The sequence below is a fragment of the Symphalangus syndactylus genome, chromosome 11 (genome assembly GCF_028878055.3).
Source record: "Symphalangus syndactylus isolate Jambi chromosome 11, NHGRI_mSymSyn1-v2.1_pri, whole genome shotgun sequence".
In the NCBI taxonomy this organism is placed as follows: domain Eukaryota; kingdom Metazoa; phylum Chordata; class Mammalia; order Primates; family Hylobatidae; genus Symphalangus; species Symphalangus syndactylus.
Genome location: NC_072433.2, coordinates 102,853,461 through 102,868,528, shown reverse-complemented (window position 1 = coordinate 102,868,528; position 15,068 = coordinate 102,853,461). Strand labels below are relative to the sequence as shown.

Genomic DNA, 15,068 nt, shown 5'->3' with positions numbered 1-15,068 from the left:
GCTTGTAGGGAGGCTGTTTTCTGACTGATTGATGATGAGAAGCATGGCCGTAGGAGTGAAGCAATGGCTGTTTGGCTGATTTTCAGAGCCTGTGTGTCGATACAAAGTCATCTGGGAATGAACAATGCTTACTCATTTACAACTTGGAAATGTGGCCAAAAAAAATAGTCTTTTACTTTCTTAAATATGAAAAATAAGTACTTTTAATTCTCAGTTTCGTCTTTTGGTCCTCTCTTAGCCAAATCTGCAGAAGAGAAAATGAGGGATTGTCCAGATGTTTATTTCCAAAAGAATGATTTTTAGCTGCTGTTGTTATGTAAGTAATTTAAGTACTAATTATGGGGGCAGATAAATAGCTCTAGCTGCTGAATTTTTCTAATTTATTGGGAGAAAAAGCCGAATACAGGGCATTTAATGTGTTCTGACAAAGTCAATACAGGACACTGGATATGCCCTGTATGCAAAGAATGCCTGGCAACCCTCCCCAAATACAATATTCTAGTTGTCACAAACATTAAATGTTTTATGTAACAGTAATAAGATTTTCTTTGTAAAGTTTTTTAAAAAATATCATTTGAATGACCTTGTTTTCTCTAAAAATATCAAATTAAATTGAGCTTATTCCTTTTTTTCTGTCTCTCATTTATTCTCCTCAAATTACATGGAAACCTTGAAGATCTATTCTGTTAAGGGGCACTTTGTTTTTCTTTTACTCATTGTGTTGCTGATGATAGTAATAATTTTCCACTAAAAATTCTTAAAATAAGGTCTGACTTAGCATATAACGCTTTTGCATTTGCTTACCTGTTTTGCTTTATTCAAAGCAATTGTGAGATCCTCTGTGAGATCAATTACCATTACCAGGAATGTAGTTAAGGGCTAGTTGTGCCTTTTTAAAACAACAAGTTGAAAATTTCATATTTCTTTAGACGTGGCTTAATACAATTTGCAAATCATAAAGCAAAAGTATTTTTAAGGGGGCTTTATGAAATCTCTCACAGGTCTCCTAATAGAGATCAAATATAGTTATAATACTGATAAATGTTCTGGACAAATCAGCCCATCCCCTTTCTCTTGGGTACACAAAGCAGTGGGCAGCAGCTGTTTGACACCCTAGATGGGGCCTGGGGATAAACTGACAAAGCAGTGCTACCACATGGCTGTCAGCTTCCAAGGTGGGTGGGAAAACCTCTCACCCAGAAGGCAATGGTTGGAACACCTCCTCTTGGCCACAAGTCCCATCCCACCCCACATTGGAAGTTATACATCTTTTATCTGTTTATGTCCCTGGAGGCAAGCTGTAGGCAACTGCAGTGGAAACCACAGACCTGTATATACAGAACCACAGATACAAAGATAAGAACACAACTACCAATCACCAAACATTTGAGGAACACTGTGAGAGTGAGGCAACAAGCTCAACAAACAAGGAAACTCAAACAGGGTAAATAGAACAAACAGAAAACACTCCAAAATAGTTACAATTAATACCCTCAGTGTGATAGAAGAGGGACACTGCATATTCATAGGCAACAAGATAGGCAATTAGAAAAAATATTATATAATTTTGGGATTTTTTCGTCTTTATTTTTTGATCACAGAAACTGCAAAACTCAGTAAATAACCCTAATATAAGAATGGACAAATGTAAACATTAATTAGAAGATCTACCTATTCCAAAATTGACCACATAGTTGGAAGTAAAGCTCTCCTCAGCAAATGTAAAAGAACAGAAATTATAACAAACTGTTTCTCAGACCACAGTGCAATCAAACTAGAACTCAGGATTAAGAAACTTACTAAAAACCACTCAACTACATGGAAACTGAACAACCTGCTCCTGAATGACTACTGGGTTCATAACGAAATGAAGGTGGAAATAAAGATGTTCTTTGAAACCAACGAGAACAAAGACACAACATACCAGAATCTCTGGGACACATTCAAAGTAGTGTGTAGAGGGAAATTTATAGCACTAAATGCCCACAAGAGAAAGCAGGAAAGATCCAAAATTGATACCCTAACATCACAACTAAAAGAACTAGAAGAGCAAGGGCAAACACATTCAAAAGCTAGCAGAAGGCAAGAAATAATTAAAATCAGAGCAGAACTGAAGGAAATAGAGACACAAAAAACCCTTCAAAAAATTAGTGAATCCAAGAGTTGGTTTTTTGAAAAGATCAACAAAATTGATAGACCTCTAGCAAGATTAATAAAGAAGAAAAGAGAGAAGAATCAAATAGACACAATAAAAAATGATAAAGGGGATATCACCACCGATCCCACAGAAATACAATCTACCATCAGAGAATACTACAAACACCTCTACGCAAATAAACTAGAAAATCTAGAAGAAACAGATAAATTCCTCGACACATACACCCTCCCAAGACTAAACCAGGAAGAAGTTGAATCTCTGAATAGACCAATAACAGGCTCTGAAATTGTGGCAATAATCAATAGCTTACCAACCAAAAAGAGTCCAGGACCAGATGGATTTACAGCCGAATTCTACCAGAGGTACAAGGAGGAGCTGGTACCGTTCCTTCTGAAACTATTCCAATCAATAGAAAAAGAGGGAATCCTCCCTAACTCATTTTATGAGGGCAGCATCATCCTGTTACCAAAGCTACGCAGAGACACAACCAAAAAAGAGAATTTTAGACCAATATCCTTGATGAACATTGATGCAAAAATCCTCAATAAAATACTGGCAAACCGAATCCAGCAGCCCATCGAAAAGCTTATCCACCATGATCAAGTGGGCTTCATCCCTGGGATGCAAGGCTGGTTCAACATACGCAAATCAATAAATGTAATCCAGCATATAAACAGAACCAAAGACAAAAACCACATGATTATCTCAATAGATGCAGAAAAGGCCTTTGACAAAATTCAACAACCCTTCATGCTAAAAACTCTCAATAAATTAGGTATTGATGGGATGTATCTCAAAATAATAAGAGCTATCTATGATAAACCCTCAGCCAATATCATACTGAATGGGCAAAAACTGGAAGCATTCCCTGTGAAAACTGGCACAAGACAGGGATGCCCTCTCTCACCACTCCTATTCAACATAGTGTTGGAAGTTCTGGTCAGGGCAATTAGGCAGGAGAAGGCAATAAAGGGTATTCCATTAGGAAAAGAGGAAGTCAAATTGTGCCTGTTTGCAGATGACATGATTGTATATCTAGAAAACCCCATTGTCTCAGCCCAAAATCTCCTTAAGCTGATAAGCAACTTCAGCAAAGTCTCAGGATAAAAAATCAATGTACAAAAATCACAAGCATTCTTATACACCAATGACAGACAAACAGAGAGCCAAATCATGAGTGAACTCCCATTCACAACTGCTTCAAAGAGAATAAAATACCTAGGAATCCAACTTACAAGCGGCATGAAGGACCTGTTCAAGGAGAACTACAAACCACTGCTCAATGAAATAAAAGAAGATACAAACAAATGGAAGAACATTCCATGCTCATGGGTTGGAAGAATCGATATCGTGAAAATGGCCATACTGCCCAAGGTAATTTATAGATTCAATGCCATCCCCATCAAGCTACCAATGACATTCTTCACAGAATTGGAAAAAACTACTTTAAAGTTCATATGGAACCAAAAAAGAGCCTGCATCGCCAAGTCAATCCTAAGCCAAAAGAACAAAGCTGGAGGCATCACGCTATCTGACTTCAAACTATACCACAAGGCTACAGTAACCAAAACAGCATGGTACTGCTACCAAAACAGAGATATAGATCAATGGAACAGAACAGAGCCCTCAGAAATGATGCCGCATATCTACAACTATCTGATCTTTGACAAACCTGAGCAAAACAAGTAATGGGGAAAATATTCCCTATTTAATAAATGGTGCTAGGAAAACTGGCTAGCCATATGTAGAAAGCTGAAACTGGATCCCTTCCTTACACCTTATACAAAAATTAATTCAAGATGGATTAAAGACTTACATGTTAGACCTAAAACCATAAAAACTCTAGAAGAAAACCTAGGCAATACCATTCAGGACATAGGCATGGGCAAGGACTTCATGTCTAAAACACCAAAAGCAATGGCAACAAAAGCCAAAATTGACAAATGGGATCTCATTAAACTAAAGAGCTTCTGCACAGCAAAAGAAACTACCATCAGAGTGAACAGGCAACCTACAAAATGGGAGAAAATTTTCGCAACCTACTAATCTGACAAAGGGCTCATATCCAGAATCTACAATGAACTCAGACAAATTTACAAGAAAAAAAACAAACAACCCCATCAAAAAGCGGGCGAAGGACATGAACAGACACTTCTCAAAAGAAGACATTTATGCAGCCAAAAAACACATGCAAAAATGCTCATCATCACTGGCCATCAGAAAATGCAAATCAACACCACAATGAGATACCATCTCACACCAGTTAGAATGGCCATCATTAAAAAGTCAGGAAACAACAGGTGCTAGAGAGAATGTGGAGAAATAGGAACACTTTTACACTGTTGGTGAGACTGTAAACTAGTTCAACCATTGTGGAAGTCAGTGTGGCGATTCCTCAGGGATCTAGAACTAGAAATACCATTTGACCCAGCCATCTCCCATTACTGGGTATATACCCAAAGGACTATAAATCATGCTTCTCTAAAGACACATGCACACGTATGTTTATTGCGGCACTATTCACAATAGCAAAGACTTGGAACCAACCCAAATGTCCAACAACGATAGACTGGATTAAGAAAATGTGGCACATATACACCATGGAATACTATGCAGCCGTAAAAAATGATGAGTTCATGTCCTTTGTAGGGACATGGATGAAACTGGAAATCATCATTCTCAGTAAACTATCGCAAGGACAAAAAACCAAACACCGCATGTTCTCACTCATAGGTGGGAATTGAACAATGAGAACACATGGACACAGGAAGGGGAACACCGCACTCCGGGGTCTGTTGTGGGGTTGGGGGAGGGGGGAGGGACAGCATTAGGAGATACAACTATGCTAAATGACGAGTTAATGGGTGCAGCACACCAACATGGCACATGGATACATATGCAACAAACCTGCACATTGTGCACATGTACCCTAAAACTTAAAGTACAATAAAAATAAAAGAAGATCTAGATGAAGAATTTTCTCATAATCTAGCACAATCCAGAAATTCTAATGTCCACCTCAGAGGAGGAGAGGAACGGAGGGAGAAGAAAGGGAGGGAAGGAACAAGGGAGTGAGAGAGATCAGAGGTAATGGAAAGAAGAAAAGAATGAAAGAAAGAAAAAGAGAGAAAGGAAGGAAGGAAAAAAGGGAGGGAGAAAGGAAGAGAGGCAGGAAGGAAGGAAGAAAAAGGAAGACAGAGTTCCCACATCTAAAGAAAGACGAGTCTTCGAATGAAGGGCCCCAATGGGTAAGGGCCCCAAAGGGCCCTAATGGGTAGGATTTTTGAAAAGCACCCATTAGACACAGTCAAATTGTATTTTACTATCCATGGATAAAGAGAAAATCCTAAAAGCATCCAGTAAGAAAAAAATCATGATACCTCCAAAGAAACAAAAATCACATTAACTTTGGATTTCTCATCATTAGCTCTGAATGTGAGAAGATAATGGAGTAATAACTTTGAAATCCTGGAAGACAATTTTGAGACTAAAATTTTTGGAAAAGCTAGATTAGCACAAATTCAATTATTTAAGTACAATTAAAACATCTTTAGTCATGCAGGTATTCAAAGCTTTGCCACCCACAGATTTTTTTTTTTTCTGAAAGTATTACTCAGGAATATAATCCAGCAAGACAGAAAATGAATCTAAGAGAGAAAATATTTAGCTTACAGAAGCAATAATAAGCTAAGAAATTGCTAAAGCATATAGTTATGTCTAAATAATCACTCATGCATAATGTAAAAAAATCTAATATCAATATGGAAATAAAATCAAAGACCATTTCAACTAGATGATAAATATGAAGGATTCAGAAGTAAGTGAAAACATGCTAAAATGTTTGTTTTGTGTAGGTTGACAAAAAAAATACAGATTATATCTAGACACAGATAGGTAAACAGAATTTTTTAGGTAAATTGCAACTTTTAGGGTAACCAAAAAAAATGAATGTAGGACTTGTAACTTTCAAGTAAATAAGAAAAGAGTGGGCCAAAAAAAATAATGCAACAAAAGAAAAGAGAGGAAAAAACAAGAAAATGATAAAAAGAAAATAGTAAAAATGAGGCAAGAATAAGAAAAGCCATATCAGATTGACAATTATATAAATTGGTTATATTTCCCCATTAAAGGACAGACATGCTGAGTAGGAAAAAAGAAAAAAATCCAGCTACCTGCTCTTTTGTAAGAGATATAAAGAAAAAAAAAGAGAAAAAAAGTATAAGAAAATACTAAACATATGAACAAACCATTAGTATTAATTATTAATGGACAGAATCATTCAATGGGACAAAAGAAATATTTCATATTGGCGAAAGATATAATCCACCAAAATTATAAAACAATGTAGCTTCATAATACATAAAGGAAAAATGGATAGAAAACAGAGGATTTGACAAATCCACAGTGGTAACATATTTTAATGCTCTTTTCTTGTATCAGAGAGAGAAAAATTAGTAAAGCTGTAAAAGATTTGAATAACCCAGTTGTAAGCTTGACTATACATAGTTTGCGTTCGTTTCAAATACATGTGGGATATTTATAAAAATTTAACATGCATTAAGCCTCAAAGGGAAATCTCAAATTTTCTAACCACAATGTAATAGGAACAGAAATTAACAAAAAAAAGATAGTCAAAAATAAAAACAAAGAAACAGTAAGCTTGAAAGTTAAAAAATTAAAAAAATACTTTTCTAAGTAATCTTGGGTTAAAGTAGAAATAAAAACAAATATTTGCCACTGGTTAAAAATCAATGCTAATGTAAGCACATGTTATCACACTTGTGAGATTAGACTACTGAGAAAGAGTTATGAAAGCTGTGTCAGAAATAGTGTGACGAGACAGCAATCTCTGATTCTCTTCCATCTGCCTTTTCCTCATTATTGTGGAGAGTCTTTTTCGAAAAATATAGCATGGTAATGATACTATGAAGTTGTGAAAGATGGGTTATATAAATGAGAGAGAGGGGCATATTTACCTTTTAGGCATGAAGAATGGGTGGGTCTCAAGCAGGGGTGTCCCATCTTCTGGCTTCCCTGGGCCACACTGGAAGAAGAATTGTCTTGAGCCACGCAGGAAATACACTGACACTTAAGATAGCTGATAAGCTTGAAAAAAATAACAAAAAAAATCTCGCAATATGTTAAGAAAGCTTACAAATTTGTGTTGGGCCGCATTCAAAGCCCTCCTGGGCTACATGTGGTCTGTGGGCCCTGGGTTGAACAAGCTTGGTCTAGAGCAAATAGGTTTTACCAGCCTTGGCTTTGAGGGGCTAATAGGAGTTGCTGAGCTTGGGCAAGTGCTAAGTGCTTTGGCTCCTTGTAGAATGTCCTACAAGCTTTCAGGATATGGAAGTCTTAGAGATGGAAGGATTAAGGGAGCTCAAGAGAAGTGGAGACTCATGGGGAGGATTTTGTATGGACTAAAAAGCAACTCAATGAGGAGAAATATTTTCCAGAATGTCCTCCTCTGCATTCCAAGCTGTTTATGGTCAGCTGTAAGTAAGATTACATTCTTTCTGGTTATGTCCTCTACCCATAAATTTTTCCAGATATTGCAGGGAGTGAAGGGAAGGATATAGAAGAAAGACTGAAAATAACAAACTAAGCATATCACTCAGGTGATGCTAAAAATAACAAACCCAAAGCAGGCTTGGCGTGATGGCTCATGCCTGTAATCACTTCGGGAGGCCAAGGCAGGGGGATCCCTTGAGCCCAGGAGTTCAAGATAAGCCTGGGAAACATGGCAAAAACTGCAAAACCTGGTCTGTACAAAAAAGACAAAAATTAGCCAGGTGTGGTGGCATGCGCCTGTAGTCCCAGCTACTTGGGAGGCTGAGGAGGGAGGATCTCTTGAGCCCAGGAGTTCGAGGCTGCAATGAGCCAAGGTCATGTCACTGCACTGCAGCCTGGGTGACAGACTGAGACTATGTCTCCAAAAAGGAAAAACAAAAAAAAGAATTAAAAGGAAAAAAGAAGATCCTTTTGTAGTTGGTGCAATAAATCTCTTTCTTTCTCTCCATACGTGTGTGTGTGTGTGTATGTGTTTGTGTGTGTGTTTACATATATACATAAAATCTCCTGCTAGCTCTGTTCTCTGGTAGAATCCTAACCAAAACATCTGTTCACTATGTGATGGGCACTAAATATTCAATGATAAACACAATAAAGATAGAATTTACAGTTTAACATTGAGAGAACAATAAATAGACAAGTACTTTGCAAGTTGTGGTATGGGCTAAGAAGGAAAATAAACAGGTGTTATTGAGAGGAAATTATAGGAAGGGACTTAATTTAGATTGGGTGGCCAGGGACCTCTCTAGGTAGATGACATATAGGCTAAGGTGTGGGAAGGCACCAACTTCTAAAAATATGTGAGGATAAGGGGGTCCCATGTAGAGGGAATAATATATGTGAATGAGTGCTTGACATGTTCTTGGAACTTCCAGAATACTAAAATATTGTCCTGATCTCTCCCTTGAACACCCAACTCTATACCTGATTATCTACTTGACATATCCACATTTATTTATATAATTCATTTTTTCTCTGTCTCCCATCCACCAAAATGAAAGTTCCATTAAGCAGGGATTTTGCCTGTTTTGTTTCTCTGCTCTGTCTTTAGAGTGTTGAAAAGTTCCTGGTACTTGGTAGGTCCTCATCAATATTGAATGAATGAATGAATGAATGAACAGTTAGGAACAATTGTAGGAGTCCAGGCATAAGATGATAGTGGCTTGACTCAAGTGAAGGTGGTAGAGATAGAAACAGGTCAACACGTTTGAGGTATATTTTGGAGTTCAGCACTAGTGCGTAGATGACAAATGGAGCGTATAAAGAAAAGGAAGATATTAAGAGTGACTCATGGGTTTCCAGCTTGAACAGCTAGGTGGATGGTTGGGCCTTTAACAGAAATGGGATAGCCTATAGGGTAAACATATTGATGTTTCCAGGACCTAGCCTACAGACTTTGTGGCTATTTGATAAATGAGTGAATGAAATGGTGAATTTAATCACCGTCGTTGTGTTTAGGCAAAGAACAACTACCTTAATATGTTTTTCTTTCATACGTTTTAATGATATCTTTAGCTACCTCTAGAAGTTTTTTTTTTTTTTTTTTTTTTTTGATGCCAGAAAGTAAATATATTAGTAGTAGAATGAAGAACTGTGTTTGGATGACTTAAGGGACCTTTGGCTGTAGTGAAATCTGCAGGACAGGAAAATTCCTTATGCTAGCAATAACACACGTTCTTGGTGCAACAACCATACGGTGGACCTGCGTGTATCACAAGAAATGGGTTTCTCTTTTCTTGATCTCTTTCTTTGTTTTAAGTCAGATACTTTTACTTCAAAGTTTAAAATTTCATCTTACTGAAATGCTTTAGTTTTGTAAACTATCCAAGATATTTTTTGCTTTGGAATGGTTTTTCTCAAATAATGCGGCATGAATTATTATTATTTGGGGGATAGAGCCCTGGAGTGAGAACTTGTTAAAAAGTGCACACTCCTAGATCCTAGTCCAAACTTAAGGAATCAGCAACTTTGGGGGTAGAAGCCAAATCAGCATTTTAACTATGCCTCCTCTTAAGCGCGTTAAAAGTTGAGAACCACTGCTATAGGAGTATAAAAATAGATACACGTTTAGAATAAAAATCCAAAGCATAGTTTAATTTTATTTTATTTCTGTTTTTTTAATATAAATTTATGACTCTCAAAACCAGCACTTCTGAAAGTATGGACAAGGGGATGCTTAGGGACCCCCCCAAGTCCTTTTCATAGAGTCCACAAGATCAAAACTGCTTTTGTAATCATACTGAAAAGTTATTTGACTTTTTCTATTCATTCTGTCATGAATGTGCAGTGGAATTTTCCAGAGGCTAAATGACAAATGCTATCATAACAAATCAAATGCAGAAGCAGATAGGAGGATCCAGCTTTCTTCTATTAAGCATACATTGAAGAGATTATCAGAAGTGTAAAAACGCCACTCCACTCACTACCTTTTTCATTCTAGAAAATATAGCTATTTTTCATTAAAAGATGTTAACATTTAATGAATCTGCTATTTTAAAATAAATATTTTTAGAAATTACATAATTTTAGTTTCCATTACAGTGAATATCAATAGATATAATCCACATAAACAAAAGCTCTTTGGGATGTTCCATAATTTTTAAGAGGGCAAAGTTGTCCTGAATCCAAAAGTTTGAGAATTTTTGTCCTAGATTTGTTTTTTTCTCTAAAGAATCCTAAGGGATCTTAGTGGAAACTCTTTTCTGGTTCCTGATCAGCTGCACATTCTGAATCCTTGTGGTTTATGACCAAACGACTGGTTGACCAAGTGAGCAAATATGCTGTTGAGACTTTGGTGAAGCCCTTTATCTATTCTAAACAGTGATGGTTTCCATGAAGATTAAGTAAAAAACTAGAAAAACAAGCTCTTTAGAATTTCATTCAAGTAGCCAAGTCTAGACAACACCAAAAAAGGAGCAGATAGGGTATTATTAAAACAAAGATGTTTTAGGCATGTGTAATATGACACAGTAAAAACGGCATTGTCCTTGAAGTAAGCTTTCCTAAGTAAATCAATCGTCTCTGGGCCTCAGTTTTTTTCATATAGGGTTTATATTGGAATCTAACATTTATTTATTTATTCATTCATACATACATTTATTTGTTTATTTTATTCTACAAATATTTATTAAATATATTCTTAGCTCCAGACACATTGTTAAGCACTGGAGAAATAGAGGTAAATGATCTAATGTCTGACCCTGAGGTGTTCATAGTCTATAGGAAGCTAAATCTATTTAAAATTTATTTAAATTTACTCTAAAATAGGTCTGCATTTCTACAACATTTTCTCTATTTCCCCAGTTTAATATTTCTTCACAGCACTCATCATGACCTGACATCTTATGTATGTATGTATATATTTCCTTTGGAGAGAGGGTACTAATTGTCTCAGTAAACTATATATTCTAGGAGGACAGGGCTTTTGTCTTGCTAGTCTTTTCCTGGCACGTGGTTGACACTTGGTAAGAATTTTTTGAGTAGACGAAAGAAAATAGGGGGAAAAAGGAGGGCTAAATACATATATGGGGAAAGAGAGAGGAAAAAAGGAAAGAAAAGGAAAAAGAGAAAGAAAACACTTAGGAAAACAAATCAATATATTTATTGAGTAAAGAAGGATGAGTTGAAGTTAGGTGAAGTATTAGAGAGCTGGAAAGAAAGAGCATTCCATGCAGGAGGAGGTGCATGTACAAAGACTAAAAATGTAGAATAACATGGGACTGTAAGTTGTTCAATATAGAGAGCTGCAATGTGTGATCAGTAGGGCAGGGAGAGGGATAGAAGAGATGGGCAGCTGTAACGTTCTGTGAATCTATGAAGGCAAGGATGTGAAGGAGTGAGCGACTTTGTGCATGCCTCCACTTCATGGCCTAAGCAATGTGGACTTCTCTGTGGACTGGTCAGATAGATGCATGGTCAGTGTGGGAAAGCTTTTAGTTATTATCCAACAGTATTGATGGTAGAATTATTATGATTATGGTTAATGTATACTGAGTTCCCAGTAAGTGAAAAGAATTAACATGTATTTTCTCATTTTCAAACAACCTAATGAGGTAGAGACTATTATTAATTCCTATTTCATAGTTGAGGACCTTGGTGTTCAGAGGGGTTATGGGACTTGCCCAAAGTCAGTGGCAAAGTGGTAGCCAGTCTCCAAGAAGGCCATCAATAACTTTTACCTCCTGATATTCCTGCCCATGTGCAGCATACTCCCATAATGAAAGCAGAGCTGGTCTGCATGTGCTGTGAAATATGGTGGAAGTGATGGCGTGTGACTTCAGAGGTCAGATCACAAACAACATTTCAGCTTCAACCTTGACCTTTAGAATTGCTCACTGTGAGGGAATCTCAGGGGCTGGCCTAAGGTAGCTTCTCTTTTTCTAGGCAGGGTAATTTGTCTGGGTTCAGGAATTAAAGGTAGAGTAAGGAATGGAAAGACGCTCTTGGAGTTCATGATAAGAATTCTGGAGCAGAGGCAGTAGCAGTAGGCTTCTATTTTTCTAGAGAAGCATCAGAACTCACTTTAGGGGCCCGACAGCCCTATATAAGCTTTGGGGAATGATGGAGATGGAGCTGTGTTCAGAGCGTGGCATAAAGTGAACTGAACAGAAAACTACTTGGCAAATGGGAGTTTCCTCCTAGGAACTTTAGGCTTTGGACTTCCAGAGTGGTATGAGATGATACTGTTCATTATTTATTTATTATGTATTTGCGATGAGACTGTTAATTAATAGGACATTGGAGGATTTGGGAAGGACTGGGATTGCCTTTGCAAAGTCACCTAACGTGTGTCTGGCTTACAGTAAATATCTACATAGGCTTGTTGGATGTGAATCTGCTCATTTGGTCTATATGTGAGACATCAGTTCAAACAAAAACTTATCTAGGATATAAGTCAAAACAACAGGCCTGTCAAACCAAATTGTTCAATTCTCTCTTTTTAAAATCTCTCAATTTTTACACTAAATATTCAGTTGAACTAAAGAGTCAGAAGGAATAAACACGTGTAGACCATCTGGTTTGTGTGAAGCACTGTGCTAGGTACTTTTACATGCACTGTCACCTGCTCCTCCTTGCTGCAATCCTCTCCATATGGGTTTGCTTTGCTCATTTAGCCCAGATAGAAGCCCCACGCGGCTTCTGCCTAGTCTTCCCGTGCTGGTTACAGTTGGGGAAGTTCTGCCACTGCGGAGGAGCCAGCCAGCTGGCTCTGAGCCTGTATTTGATAGCCTCACTGTCACAAGGCTGCTAGGTAAGAACCACTGTTTTTCTGATCTATAGTGATTTGCACTTCTCCTCAGTAACTATATTTATGCTTAAAACAATTAATGCCCTCCATTTAGCCTGTATCTTTCCTCTTACGGAACTGTAGTGCAAATTAATCTCACCTGACTTAACATTTCATTTAAGGGAGAGGCTGGGCGAAAGTTTTGTAGTTGAGAAACCGAAATAAAGAGGGACTAATACCAAACTATAATTATTCTTACAGTTTTCAATTTTTAAAAATGTCCCAGACCAATGTTTCTTAAATCTAGGAGCTGTATTAACCTTGTAAAGGGAAAAAAATTTCATGAAGTCTCAAAACTACGTCTACTTACTTCAGTGGGAAAAATACTACTTTATGGAACAAAAGTCTTATTCTACAAGCAAAGTTTTTCAAATATGAATTGTCACTGCAAATAATCTTTATAACAGGTGAAGTTATTTTTGTACTATCTGTAAAATGAAAAATTGACATTTAAAATTCCTCACAAAATTTCCAAGTCCCTGAGAATGCAGCCAAGCCTGCCCCACCTAGTTTGAGAAAATCTATACCAGCCACAAGTTTATTTCTATATTATATATTCCCAATTATATATGAGGTCTTTGGAGGCCCTGGCAGTGTAAGGCACCACACCTCTCTTTCTCTTTTTTGAGATGGAGTCTCACTCCATCACCCAGGCTGGAGTGCAGTGGCGTGATCTTGGCTCATTGCAACCTCAGCCTCCCAGGTTCAAGCGATCCTACTGCCTCAGCCTCTTGATTAGCTGGGACAACAGGTGTGTACCACCACGCCCAGTTAATTTTTCAGTCTGGTCTCGAACTCCTGACCTCATGTGAGCTGCCCGCCTCGGCCTCCCAAAGTGCTGGGATTATAAGCATGAGCCACCACACCCTGCACACCTATTTCCTTCTGTATGGATTTAAAGGGAAAAAAAAATCAAAGCATATTTCTTTTAATTTGTTCATGCAATACGTAGTTATCTGCATTCCATTTGTCTGGGTTTGCTGTGTGTGAATAGCTGATGTCATTAGTACCGACAAGGTCTACGAGTTTGTTTTGCACATTCTTTAAGCCCCACTTGTATTCTCAAGTGTCAGGCTCTCTCTGGGGTGGGCTGATGACCATTCTTCCACCTGGAGATGCGCATTTCATCCAGCTACTGGCAGCTGCAAGGGTTTCAAGGCCTAGGAAAAGCTTAGTCCTCTGAGACTGCTGCTTACCCAGAAATACAAGTCATACTTGTGTGATATCTGGTTGCTTGCCATATGGTGTCTCAAGGGGTCTGGGATCATTTATTGCAAGAATTCAGTGGTATCATGTGACAGTGCTCAGGGTCTAAGACAGGCACACAAGAAACACACTACTACTGCATGGCCTTCTCTACCAGCATGTGGAAATGTTGCAAACCATGGGAAGGCTTGGATTAACCCCATAAAGGGACAAAGCAAGGAAAGAACTGACTGGGATTCCCAACAATCTTGGAGTTCAAAGGACCCATTGTAGGGCTGTTCTGGAGTGTTGGACGGGATGATAATTATTAATAGTTCCATTTGGTTCCTATAAAAACAATCACTTCAAAAACATTGATTATTAAAAGTCTCATAGAAAATTTTTACCACTTCTCCGCCTGGGTAAGATCAAGTGTAGTATCTATTTATATCAGTTTAATATCTGATACATCCTCTATCGGAGGATAATATATTGAATGGATTTTTGGAGCTAGGAGATGGACTAGTAACTTGCCCCACTCCACCCGTTGACCTGGTATTACAGTACCTCCAGGAATGTTGCATCCTCTTTGGGGTATAGAATGGTTGCAACAAAAAGTAGATCAAGGCTGGGTGTGGTGGTTGATGCTAGAATGTAAGTGTAGACATTCATACTCAGACTGACTGGCTCCACTATCTAATACCCAGGTGGCCCTGGACTAATTTCTAATCTCACTCTACTTCCATTTTTTTCTGTAAATGGGGATTCTATTAATAATGCCTGCTTTCATAAAGCTGTTGTGAGAATTAAATAAGGCAATACAAGCAAAGGTTTAAACAGTGCCTGGCATATAGTAACTACACCCAC

At 37.7% G+C, this 15,068-nt stretch overlaps 1 non-coding gene across 1 annotated transcript; it reads left to right on the top strand.

Moving 5' to 3' along the window:
- Nucleotides 1-14,606: 14,606 nt before the first annotated feature.
- Nucleotides 14,607-14,790, top strand: LOC129457957 (U2 spliceosomal RNA). Its single transcript, XR_008649485.1, has one exon. It is a non-coding gene; the product is annotated as a U2 spliceosomal RNA (small nuclear RNA).
- Nucleotides 14,791-15,068: the final 278 nt, after the last annotated feature.